Below are 12668 nucleotides of genomic sequence, written 5' to 3' on the forward strand. Positions count from 1 at the left end.
AAGAGAGCAACAAATGGTTTTGACAAGACAGATGATGAACAAGAAAGTGACAGAGGCCGAGCAAGCAGTTATGCTCCAAACCTTGCAAAGAGAGATAACATAAATGCATCAGAAGAACATGGAGGAGATATAGGCCCTCCACCAGAAGAACGAGGAGGACGTACAAGTCCTTCGAGAACAAAAAGACCAGATGAAGCGACAACTAGCCGAAGCCATGCTCGAAACCGGGAGAGGACCTTGAATGTTAGATCTGGAAGTAAGAAGACCACCACCCGGACCAGGGCCTCAGGTTTTGGGTCTGGAAGTTGAGAGACAACCATCCTGGAAAATATTTGAGCATACACAAAATCAAGAGAGGACAACTATTGTCCAAACTTATACCTTTAGTCAAAGTTACTTCTAAATCTTTAAAATACTCGTCTACACTTTTAGATCCTTGATGAAGTCGTTGGAGCTTCAACAAGAGTTCATTCTTATAATTAGGAGGAACAAACCGCGTGCGTGTGCATAACTTTAAATCACTCCAAGAGACCACGAATGACCTCTTGTTTAGCCCAAAGTCCATTATAGTTTGATGTCACCATTGCATGACATAGTCTAAAAAATATAGGAAAGCTAATTTAACTTTTTGGTTCTATTCAACCTCATACACATTAAAAAAAAAATCTACCTTAGCTTCCCATCCTAAGTACACATTAAGGTCACTTTTCCCACCTAAACTAGGTAACTTTACAAAAGGAAATAAATTCTTTGGTTGATGTTGATAATGGTGCCTAGCTTCATAATTATGCACTCTCCATTCTTCTTCTTCTTCTTGACTTCTATAGCGCATGTAATTTCTTGTGGTTCTTCTAGGCTCCCGCGTGCTTTCTCTAGATTGTCTCTCTCTCGAGTATCCTCTAGACTTTGCATTCTTTCAATTAGTTGCCACATTTCCTCTTCCTTGTGGGCCAAGCTCCTCTTGGTATCCTCAAGTTCCCCCAAAAGACGTGTCTTTTGAGGAGATAGAGGTTTTGAAGATTCTATCGAAGACAATTGAGCCATGATTTGCAAAAATGGAAGCAAAAAATTAGTGAAAAATAACAATTTGACGCACTCACTCATGTGTATCACTCGGCTATTTAGTAAAGGATGGAAAAAGGTTAACTTTACTCAAGGAAGGTTTTGCATATTTTCCAAAGGGTTTACACATGGTAGCAACACTTCAAGTGAAAAAGGTCAAAACTCTTATCACTTGCTCATACAAAGAACTCCAACATAACTTTAAGAAAATTTTAAAGACAATCAAGAAAAGTTTAAAGAAAGAAAGCTAAACCAAAATGGAAGTATGATGATGACAAAACTTAAACAAGAAAAACACTTATGAAAATTCAAAGAAACTCAAACTTTTAACTATGAAGTTTTAATTTTCTTAGAAAGTGTAAAAGTAAGAAGGATAAAGTTCCACAAATGTGAAAACAATTTGCCACATAAAAATAATCCTCTTAATACTTTATTTAATCTTGAAAAGTGAATTGCACTCAAATTTTCACAAATAGATTGAGATTCAATTCATATGATCAGTTGAATTCTTTGTTTGGAACTAATTCAACTTCCAATTAAATAAACTTTAATTACTTTTAGTTCTTCACAATTAAAAGCAAAATAAGAAGAATGGATTTAAAGACTCCTAGAACACTAAGAACATAAGACTCCAGAAAAATAGGTAAGGAAAAAAAAATTGACACAAATTGTACTGACCAGTGCTCGGCTCTCGGTACTATTTTTTATGCTCGGCTCTCGGTACTATTTTGTATGCTCGGTTCTTTGAGGCGTGAGAGGTTAGCTCGGTCGTTGGCCTTAGATGAGACCTGTGCAGATGGCCCTTTTTAGGGAAGGCCCAAAGCACGTGATAGGGTTGTTATGAAGAGTAATTTTATATATACACCTACTTATAGATTTTATTTGGGACGGTAAATATAATGTTGTTATTTTTACATGTTTGTTATGGATATATGGCAATATTTCCCATTACATATTTTTTGTTGCATATCTGTTGCACGTGGCTAGTTATTGTAACCCTATTAAAATAGGGTTATGCGGTAGTAACAAAAGAGGGTCTGCGGATGGTACTTGAAGATCAGTGGTGACCATGGTAGGTAGTTTTTCTGTTACAGGTAAAAGATTAATGTGTTTAGAATATTTTCATTTAAGATTTTCTTATCTCCAGAGAGAATGGTTGCATGTTGCATGTGCGAAAATAAAAGGGGAGTGAGTATCCAGGTAAAGGTATGCTATTTTTTACGCACTTTCTTAACTGGTTACTTTTGGTGAGCTCTAACTGACTTGATCGTCGGAGTGTAATCAACAGGTAGGGCGCCCTCTGTCTCAACTGAGTCTTATTCTAGTGCGACAAAGATTCACGAACTCGGTTCCAGAAGAGGTAGATTCAGGAGGGGGAATTCAACCTCGAGTCAACCAGCAACTCGGTCAGCCGGTAAGAACACAAACAACTCATTCTCGTATCTTAGAAAATGTCTTCGTTGGATTTCTGATCAACGAATCGCTGAACTGTCCTGCCGCGATCCCTTGTTCAAAAACGGTGATCATCACGTCTTCATCATGCGCTTGGAGTTTTACCGTAAGCGCCCATAATCTATTCAGATAATACTTCAACGACTCTTCCTCCCTCTGCCTTACATTGAAAAGGTCATACAACTTAGGAGGCTTGACCTGGTTGACAGAGAACTGTTCTCTAAACAATTTGGAGAACTAAACAAAAGAGGTGTTGTGAACATCGGGAAGCCCACTGAACCATTGTAAGGTTGTATCTGTAAAAGTACTCACAAACATCTTACAATGGATGACGTTCGTTCCTCCAGAGACAATCATCTGGGCATTGAATGTCGTGAGATGATTTTCAGGGTCCTCTACCCCTATGACAAAGGCAATCTTGGGTGTGATATAATAAGCTGGCACGATCTCATCCATGATCGCCTACGAAAATGGTTTGGGACTATCTCTAAAAGGCAAGTTCAGACCTCGTTCCCTGGTGGAACGTTGGTCACGTTGGTATAGATTTCTATGTAATTCCTCATTAGACTTGCACAATTCCTCTTTGGCTATCTGGGAGGCCTCGATCTCTGCCATCATCCAATTCTGCATAAGTGCTTGCTCAGCTTTGGCTTCCTCTCGGATTCGTTCTTGCTCTTGTTTATACTGCTCATTGGCCTCTTGGAGAGCCCTCTTGGTCTCCGTGAGTTGTTGTAAGGTGGGGGCATCGCTTCCTTCAGATCCTTGTGGTCCTTGCCTAGTGTTTCTCATCACGTCGAAAAGCTCAAACACGAATGTGGATGGGATCAATTTTTATCGGGCCCCACAGTGGGTGCCAAATGTTCTCACCGGTTGACCTTCAGGTTGACTGGATTGGCAACCTCCACTTCTAATGTGCCTATTCTTTGTGCACTGGAACAACGCTCCGCTGAGACAGAGGGGACTCTACCTATTGATCACACTCCGACGATTAAGTCAGTGAGCGCATACAAAACAATAATCAGTTTCAGTCTCTAACACTCAGAAACAACATACCTTTACTTGTGGTTCAAGCCCCTTTTATAGTTATTCCTTTAACAACTTTCACTCACGAGAATATAATCTCTAGTGAAAGCATAAAATAATAACAGAAAATCACCTGCTCACGTGCTCCTTTCATGTTTGGGTGCTAACAACAAGAAAATATTATGTTCGCATGCACCTTTACTCACGGTGCTAACAACAGAAAAAAGTGCACTTTTATTCTCGAGTGCTCTCTACTTATTTAACATCTTTATATATTCAAACAACAACTTAATGCATATATTTAACTAACAACTTTGTGCATATATTCAACTAACAATTTTGTGCATATATTCACATATATTTCGTTCTAACAACTTAATATATATCGACATATATATTTAATTAACAACTTTATGTTAATATATGACCAAAATTATTATTTTCTCTATTTTAATTATTCTCCACCGGGCTTACCAACGAAACTGGGTCGAGCCCATGACTCGCTTTTGGGTCCAAAGCCGAGTTCATCATACCTAGATACCTAGACCGAGGTCCCGAGCACACGAGCACTCTTGTCTAGTACAAAAGGCAAGAATGACATGAAGGTCCACATGTGCTTATGTGAGTTGATTTTTAGATGTTTTCATTTATGGTGACACTTTTACTTAAGATTGGGATTTTAACAATTAAGAGTGAGGAGCTAAGGAAGATTCCCACTGGACACGAACTTAACCAAGTGGTTAAGTAAGTGTGAAGGTTCATTTCACATATGCAAAGATGAAAAACAAGATATGGTGAGGATGAGATTCAATTACAGAATTGAAATGGGCACAAGGTAAACATGTCATGGCCTCCCAAATGATGCACCATACTCATGATTATGAGTGAAACCCAAGAACAACAATTAAGAGAAAAAGAGATAAGAACATAAATGGAATGGAGGAATGGTAGGAAAATGGAATGAGAAAACTTATGGTGGTGGGTGAGAAATGTCACGCGACTTGGAGGGTGATATGCTCCAAGATGAGTGTGTTGACCGCCACTTGAGAACTTCCCAAATAACTCAAGATAAGACCTCAAACCTAAGATGACATAATCCTCACTAAGAGCTCACACAATTTGTGCATAGTTTCTTTACTTCATACAAATTCAACTTGTAAAATACAATAGGTAGACCTTCTATTTCTAGGTGAATGAGCCTTGGAAAACAAACAAGAGGGGTAGGATGGGAAAAGGGAAAAAATGGGCAGTCATAGGGTTTGACTAAGTCAAACTCGCACCCTAGGCTTGTCCTTCTAGAAACTAGGTCAAATTGCCTTCCTAAAGGGCTAGGAACAAGCTAAAATGATATCTACACCTCCTATTATGTTAAAGGCACCTTATTCTAGCCTATCTTTGCTATTTGGACCCCTAAAGTGAGTCCAAATTATTTACAAACATATTATCTTTTTTTAAGAAGACCAAAAAGAAGAACTTCTGATATTCAGGTTTATAGCTTCTTCTTCTTTTGTTGATTCTTTCTTGAGGCTTGGTGGGGCTTGACTTTGTATCTTGAGATGACTAACCCTTTTGGGAAGTTCTTGTTGTGTCCTTAGTTATTTGTCGGTTTGTATCATGTGATCTCCTCAATGGAGAGGATTTTCTTCCAATGAAGACATGCCCCTGGTCACTATCCCAATGGAGAGAGTTTGCACCAATAAGGATGTGACACTTGTCACACTCTCATTTGAGAGGTTTTGATACACTTTCTCCTATAAATAGGAGTCTCTTGTACATGTATTTTCAACTTTAATTTCAATAAAGAATTATTGTCCAATTTTTGAGACACTTCTACTTATCCAAGTTATCTCTAGAGTTGTCTTCTTGCTAAACAAATTTCTAGATTCCGAGTAGTGTTAGTCCAACCTCACTCTAAAAACTAAGTGTTGACCTAATCTCGCTTAGGCTCCTCCTAGTAGCGTTGACCCAACCTCACTCTAGAAACTAAATGTTGGCCTAACTTCACTTAAATTCTTCAAAATTGTTCAGAGAATTTTTTTTTATATTTGAGTGTTTTGATTTTAAAGTCATATATGTTTTGTCTAAAGTTATGTTTAATCCAAAATTGTCATAAACTCCACTAATTGAACTTTTTGAATTTTTTTTCAAATATCTTCATGTTTGAGTTCTTAAATTTCTATAAGATCGTTAGAAATTTTCTTTAAAGTTAGGTTTCATTATCATTTTCTTTAAAATTCATTTTAAAAAAATTTCGTGGTGCAAAACACAGAATCGAGAGGTGAGAATATCAAACGGATATGTTTGTGAATTTCATCGGATCTGTGGTGAAAAAGAAGAATTTAGTGGTGTGAATAGTAGTTTCGAATCTTGTTTTATTTTAAATTTCTTACAAAAGTTCTTGTGAGGTTTCTTTTCCCGATTCATTGTTCTTCATTTTCGTGGAACAATTCCTCTTCCGCTTCCTTTTCGGTTCTGAAATTATTGGTTGAGATTGTTGTGTTGTGCTCTTCATCTTGTTCTTCATTATTTTTGGAGCGATTTTGGAAATCTATGATTTGAATCGATTCTGTACTGGATCGTTGAAGCATTGAAGCAATTTGTTGGTGCTAGTGCGAAACGAAATTATCTCAGCGGCGGAGAATAAGTGAACTGTGGTTCGCCTTCAGACGGGGAAAACAGTTTTTGTTGTTTCTTCACTGGAAAATTTTTGTTGTTCTTCGTTGAAGCAGAACGCTTTTTGTTCTAAAATTGTATGGTTTGGTAAATTTCTAAAACTAAAAATTAAAATTCTTCTTGTGCAAACATTATTCATTTTTTTCGCTGTTTGGTGTAACGGTGGAGTGGTTTTGGAATTGTTTAAACGGTGAATCGTAGCGTTGATTGAAACAGTTTTAGTGCGTCAACATGAAAAGTTTCGATTCTGTGTAGTTTTTTTTTTTTTTTTGAAACTGCAGTCAATGTATTTGTTGCTGGAACTATTTTCTGGTTATGCTGTTGCAGTTTCTAATTGGAACTGTGGTTCTGAATTTCATTTGATTTTGGTGCTGTTGTTTGAAGTAAAATTTGCTGGTGCAGTTTAGAGAAATTTTGGTAGCAGCTGAAGTAATTTTTCTGGTTTGGTGCTTGAAAAAATAAATCTGAAAACAGTTTACATTAGAACTGTCAAATTAACATTGTGCAGTACTTTGCAGGTTGATTGTTCACAGTTGAAATTTCTTGGCATTTCTGTTTTTTTTAATGAGAGATCATGACCAATGAATATTGGTAACATGGTTGTGAGAGAGTTGATTTATTGATACCATCAATTAAGTCAATTAATGGGGAGAATTGTGAGGAAGCCGAATTATTGATACTCTCAATTAAATCCGTTAAGGAGAAGAATTATTGAGAATCTTTCCTTAATTTAATGGGAGATTGTGACCAATTAATATTGGTAACCGATTCATAGAATATATTTAAGATGATCATTTAAAAGTTTTTTTGAAATTGTAACTCTCTTCTGAAAATGTAATGAAGCAACCTATAGAGAAAAAGAGAGAATAGATATACACCATGATGGTGAGATTAGAAAACCTAGTGAGATATTAGAAATCCTAGTGAGATATTAGAGAGATGTTGTATTTCATCTTTTTGGATGAGATTGAGTGTTATCCTCATAGTGGGAAGAAACAAATATTGTAATTCTACTTTCATAGTTGTTTCATAGTGGTGGATTCATAGTAGGGGAATTTTTTGAACTAAGTACCGTGGATTTTACTTCTCAAGTTGAGAAAGGTTTTCCCACATTAAAAATGCTATCTGTCATTATTCTATTTGCTTTATTTTCTATTATTTGCTTATTAATTTTGCTTGGACAATTAATTTCTGAATTTTCCCAACAATAGCTTCGTTGACACTGTTTTTCTGTAAACCTATTTTAAATAGTTGAATTAGTTGTGGAACAGTGCTTTGGCTGGAACGCATTTCACTGGCAAAGTTAATTTTGGATGATCTGGTGTTAGAAATAAATTGGTGCAGGACGTTCACTGGTTTTGATTAAAAGAAAAGACAATATAGAATTGGCAGGTGCTGGATTGTGATTGAAATTGTAAAAACCGTGCAAGTGCAACAAGTGGTTGAAGTGAAATTGGAGTTTGAATTCGAAGTTCAAATTGGCGTGAACATTGTAAGCTGATGGAATTTTTGTATTGACACGGTGGGGTCCATGATTTGGAAATTGTCAAATTGGTGAACGTGATTGAGGTGAAAATCTTAGTAATTGTAGAGTTCTAGTGAGACCCAGTGAAGTTGGTGAAATTGATTGAATCTTGGCACAAAATCGAAAATAAAGGTGCAGAGAAACTGGACAAATATTTTTGTTGCATTGGAGATTATTGGTGGGGTCCGTTTGTGAAAATTGGAACAAGTTTTGCACGAAACAGTAATTCAAGTTTATAAAAACAATTGAGATGCTGGATTTTGTTTTTGCAATCTTGTGGTAGGCCCATGATTATAGTCAAATTGAAATTTAATCCTAGCCTCCTAATGAAACCAGAAGAGCATGAAAAGCAAGATTGTTTTTTCCCGCACTTCTATATGTTCTTCTCTCACCTCCACAATTTTTTGTATTTTCAAAAATACTCCTTTATAATATTTCCAGATGCATGATTAGTTTTTTTATTACATAATTCGTAAATTTTTTTTAGCTACCAGATTATGTAATGCGGAAGTCTTTTTTCAAATGTGTCTAGATTACATAATCTGGAAGCTACTCTATGGAGGTGGCACAAAGAAGGATAAAAAGATATTTTCATATTTTGTATGGAGGTGACAGAAGAAGTTATGGAGGTACAGGAAGAAACAGTAAAAAATAAACAATAGTGTTTCACTGTTTTGAGCTAAAAACAATATTGGACTGTACTGCACGTACTAGAGAAGGTTGCTTCTTCCTGCACCTCCATACCTTCTTGTATCAACCCCCCATAAATTTTTCTTATTCCAAAAATATCCTTTTCAATATTCTGGATTACATAATCCGAAAGTCTTTTTTTATATTCAAAATTAGCTTCCGGATTATGTAATCCGGAAGTCTTTTCTATACATAAGATTAGCTTCCGAATTATGTAATCCGGAAGTCTTTTTTTCAGATGTGTTATTAGCTTCCAGATTACATAATCTGGAAGTCTTTTCTAAATATGAAATTGACTTCCAAATTATGTAATCCGGAATTTATCCGGATTACATAATCCATAGACTTATTATTTCAAATCCAAGGGGGTGAAAAAAAAGGATAAAATGGTATTTTCATATTTAGTATGGGGTGGCACAAGAAGGTATGGAAGTGCAGGAAGAAGCAGACTATTTAACTACTGTCAAATATTTGGGCCCAACCACATTGGGCCACGATTTTTTTTTTTTTTTGGTCTTATGCCCCATTGAAATATTGATATTCTTTAACTTTTGTTTTTAATCCATTCTAGAATCATTTTCTAGATAATTCATTTTTAGTGCCTACTTTTTTAGATAGCTTTTAACTCTTTTTTTTGTCTAGAACTTTTGGACAATCTTTGAGTTAGTCTCATCTCTAATCTTTTGAGTTTAGTTTTCTTAATTTTGAATTTTTATTAACCTCTAATCTCCGAGTTGTGATCTTTGAAAAAGTTGACTAACATTGCTATGTAGCATCTTAAAGAAGAAAAAGATCAAGTTAAGGATGACTTCTCTTTAAAGAACAATCAAGTGGAATTTCGAAAGGAAGAGTGATAAACACTTGAGAGGGAGATTGACAAGTTACAAAGATCAAAACATCAAATTTTTGTTTTTCATATTATCACGGTACTTTGTGTTAATTTTTTTCATTCGTAATTTTGTTTGCTTTGTTTGGGAAAATGCTTCCAAAGAAATCCCATTAAAAAACATTGTAATAGTCAACACTTAGTCTTGTAGAAATGTGTCAGTGGACTTAAAGTGTCACTTACATATTCACTTAAGAATTTCGTCTAGATTTGTTTGCTTTATTTTACTTTCTTTTTGTTAATTTCTTGTTTATCTTTTATTTTATAAGTCTCTGTGATATCTAGGGTATATTTCTCAAATTTTATAGTTGACCTTTCTTTGGTCTCTAGCAATGCTGTCAAACTCGTAACTCGGAGGCAGATTGAAAAGGGTATGAAAACTCGTAACTCGACTCGGAAGAGTTGCTATTCGAGTAACTACTATACATAACATAATTAAAAATAGATTCATAATTCATGAAATGGTCAAAATACACAACACAATTTAACATAGATTCATAATTCATAAAATGGTCTAAATACATAACATAACTAAATGGTCCAAATTCATAACATAACTAAATGGTCCAAATATATAACATAACTAAATTCGACTTGCCATCATAAATTATCACCCAAATGAAGTGGAGCAGTGGCAGAGGCAATGAATCGCGCGAGCAGGGGCAATACGTAGCGCGGGCGATGGCGACAAAATGGCGAGCACGAGCGGCGGCGGTGCGACAGAGGCACAAGTTATGAACTTAGGGTTGGGTTTTCATATTAGCGTTTCTTGGTATTCAAATTAGGGTTTCTCGATTTTATTGGGTTTTCAAATTTTTTTGGGTCGGGTCATGGATCATTGAGGCCCAGAGATTGTCTGATCCAACCCTTGGATCGTCGGATCGCTCCGATACGGAAATTTTTTGATCCCACCTCCAATCCAACTTGTTTTATTTTAAAAAGATCGTAAGATCAAAAGATCTAGATCGCGATCTTGACAACATTGGTCTCTAGGACTCTCACATACACACATCTAGAAAATTTGTTTTTAAGCAGTCCTAGTGACTCACCACACTTTCCTAGGCGTGAATTGAGAGAAATATTAACTCTTTAACCTTGAGAGATACTTCCAACTTTTAAAACCTATTTATGAAAAAAAAATATCACTCATTGTTGAATAAAAAATCTTGTGAATATTTTTTGCATTTTCAAAATGAGTGATCATTCTCATGCATTAAGTGTGCGAGGCAGTAATAAGGATCTGAGTAAGGAATATGGTTGGAGAAATAAGACAAGATGTCTAAGAGGTGGGAAAACTAACAGAAAATATGGATAGAAAATTTGATGATATGAAGGATATGATTAACTAGTTTTTAATAAATCAAAATATGAACAAGGATCATACAAATGAGGAGTATAGTCATAGAGATGAAAAGTATAATCATAGAAAAAAGATTCATGACTCCAAGTTTCAAATGAAGGGTGGTATAGTTCTCATCATAATGAATATTATTATCCACCACCCCAAAAGATTATTATAAGCCCAAATATGAACATTTCCCTAGAGAACCAAGGGTAGACTTTCATCACCTTATTAGTTAATCAAAATCTCAATCAAAGTGAAATTAATAACTCAATGTGTTGTTCTACTAAATCAACTCATATGACATGTGAAGCCAGTTGGAATACTACTGGACATGGCATGAAACATGTGCATCTCCACATGACAAAACCTTATTTGAAATCATCCTTCTCAAATGTAAAACCGCCACTTGTCAAATTAGGAATGGAGATAATTTGCTTCAATTTTAGAGAGTCATTTATCAAGTTACGAGTGGAGGAATAATTATGAATATTTGGCACCAATTAGGTTATAAATAAATGTGCTAATCACCATGTAATTCAACTTTGAATTTGATAAAGAAATGCTGTCAATTTTTTAGCAAACCTTTGTCTTCTTTGCTTTTTCCTTATTGCACTTTTGAAGTTTCTAGCATGGAACTTCTTAGAAGTTGGCCTCACCACTTCTAAGCTTCTACTTTCATACTCCAATTCTTTTTATTCTCCACGATTCAATTCATCCATTGAAGTCACAAAACTCCTCCAACAATCCATAACTAAGCTACATATCAAAATAAGTATGAAGATGCATCTTACCAGGCCTAATAAATGACCCAAAAATAAGCCTAATACATGGCCCAAATATAAGCCAATACATGGCTGAAATATAAGCCCAATACATGGTCGAAACACACATACACAAATTTACAAGCCAAAATAAACCTATAATACTCTATAAAAATTACAAGAATAAGAAGATGTAAAAGACTATTAGAAATGGATGTTCTTATCAAAGCTCTATCTTCTTCTATCTTCGTAGTCCAAAGTTGTGGTGGCTTGATGGTCTTCCATAAAAAAATTTCTAGGCTGGATGGTTTCCATCAAGTTGGAACACTAATATTGTAGATAACTCGGTCATTTTTCGTGGAATGGGACATTCCAGCCCGCTATTCGTCTCAGATATGGATGCTCCAATTATTTTAGAAGGACCCATTGCAATTTCCTTTTACCTACTGCCTACCCTTCACGCTACCTCCTTAATCAACTTATTTCCACCACTAGTGTAAAGTAGTACTAATGTAAAGAAATGAAGGAATTATAGATAGATAAAACTCCTCCTTTTTCTTTAAGAAATATGACTTCATGTGTGCTCACCCATTATATAATGCAACACATATCAAATGTCGAGATAAAAACATGGCTCTTCCTTATGTCATGCTCATCACTCGAATGATGAATGCGTTTGAAGTCGATTTATCGCTAGAATCAAGTCTCAAGCTCGGATGGTCCCTTTTGGGAAAACAATAATGAAGAAGTTAAATATCCATCAAGTACATGATGTATGACATGGGAGGGATGACCAGGAGGATGACATAATTGTAATGTACTGTGTTTAATATTTATTATGCACACACTTTGTTAATAAGTTTCACCTCCTACATAAAAAAGGTTAACTACATTTCCAATATTCCACAAACGTTTCTTTCCTTTACACAATTAAAAAATAATTAATTTAACCAAATAAATTTCTGTCAATCATAAATATGTTCCGACAATTTCAGATAATTCATATTTTTTCTAAAGTTAGTTCTTACACAGTACCATAAATAATATTTTAATTAAAAACAATTATAATCCACAAATAATAAATCAAATTAATTTTTTCAACAATTTTTAAATATAAGGACAAATTTATAAACTTACATTTTTATCAATTAAAAAAAATACAATTTAAATCACACCCATCACATTATTTACAAACTTTCTTTACACTTTCAATTTTTTTTACCTTAATCCAAACAACTTATTTTTTCTACT

This window comes from Phaseolus vulgaris, chromosome 4, assembly GCF_000499845.2.
Source record: "Phaseolus vulgaris cultivar G19833 chromosome 4, P. vulgaris v2.0, whole genome shotgun sequence".
Classification (NCBI taxonomy): Eukaryota; Viridiplantae; Streptophyta; class Magnoliopsida; order Fabales; family Fabaceae; genus Phaseolus; species Phaseolus vulgaris.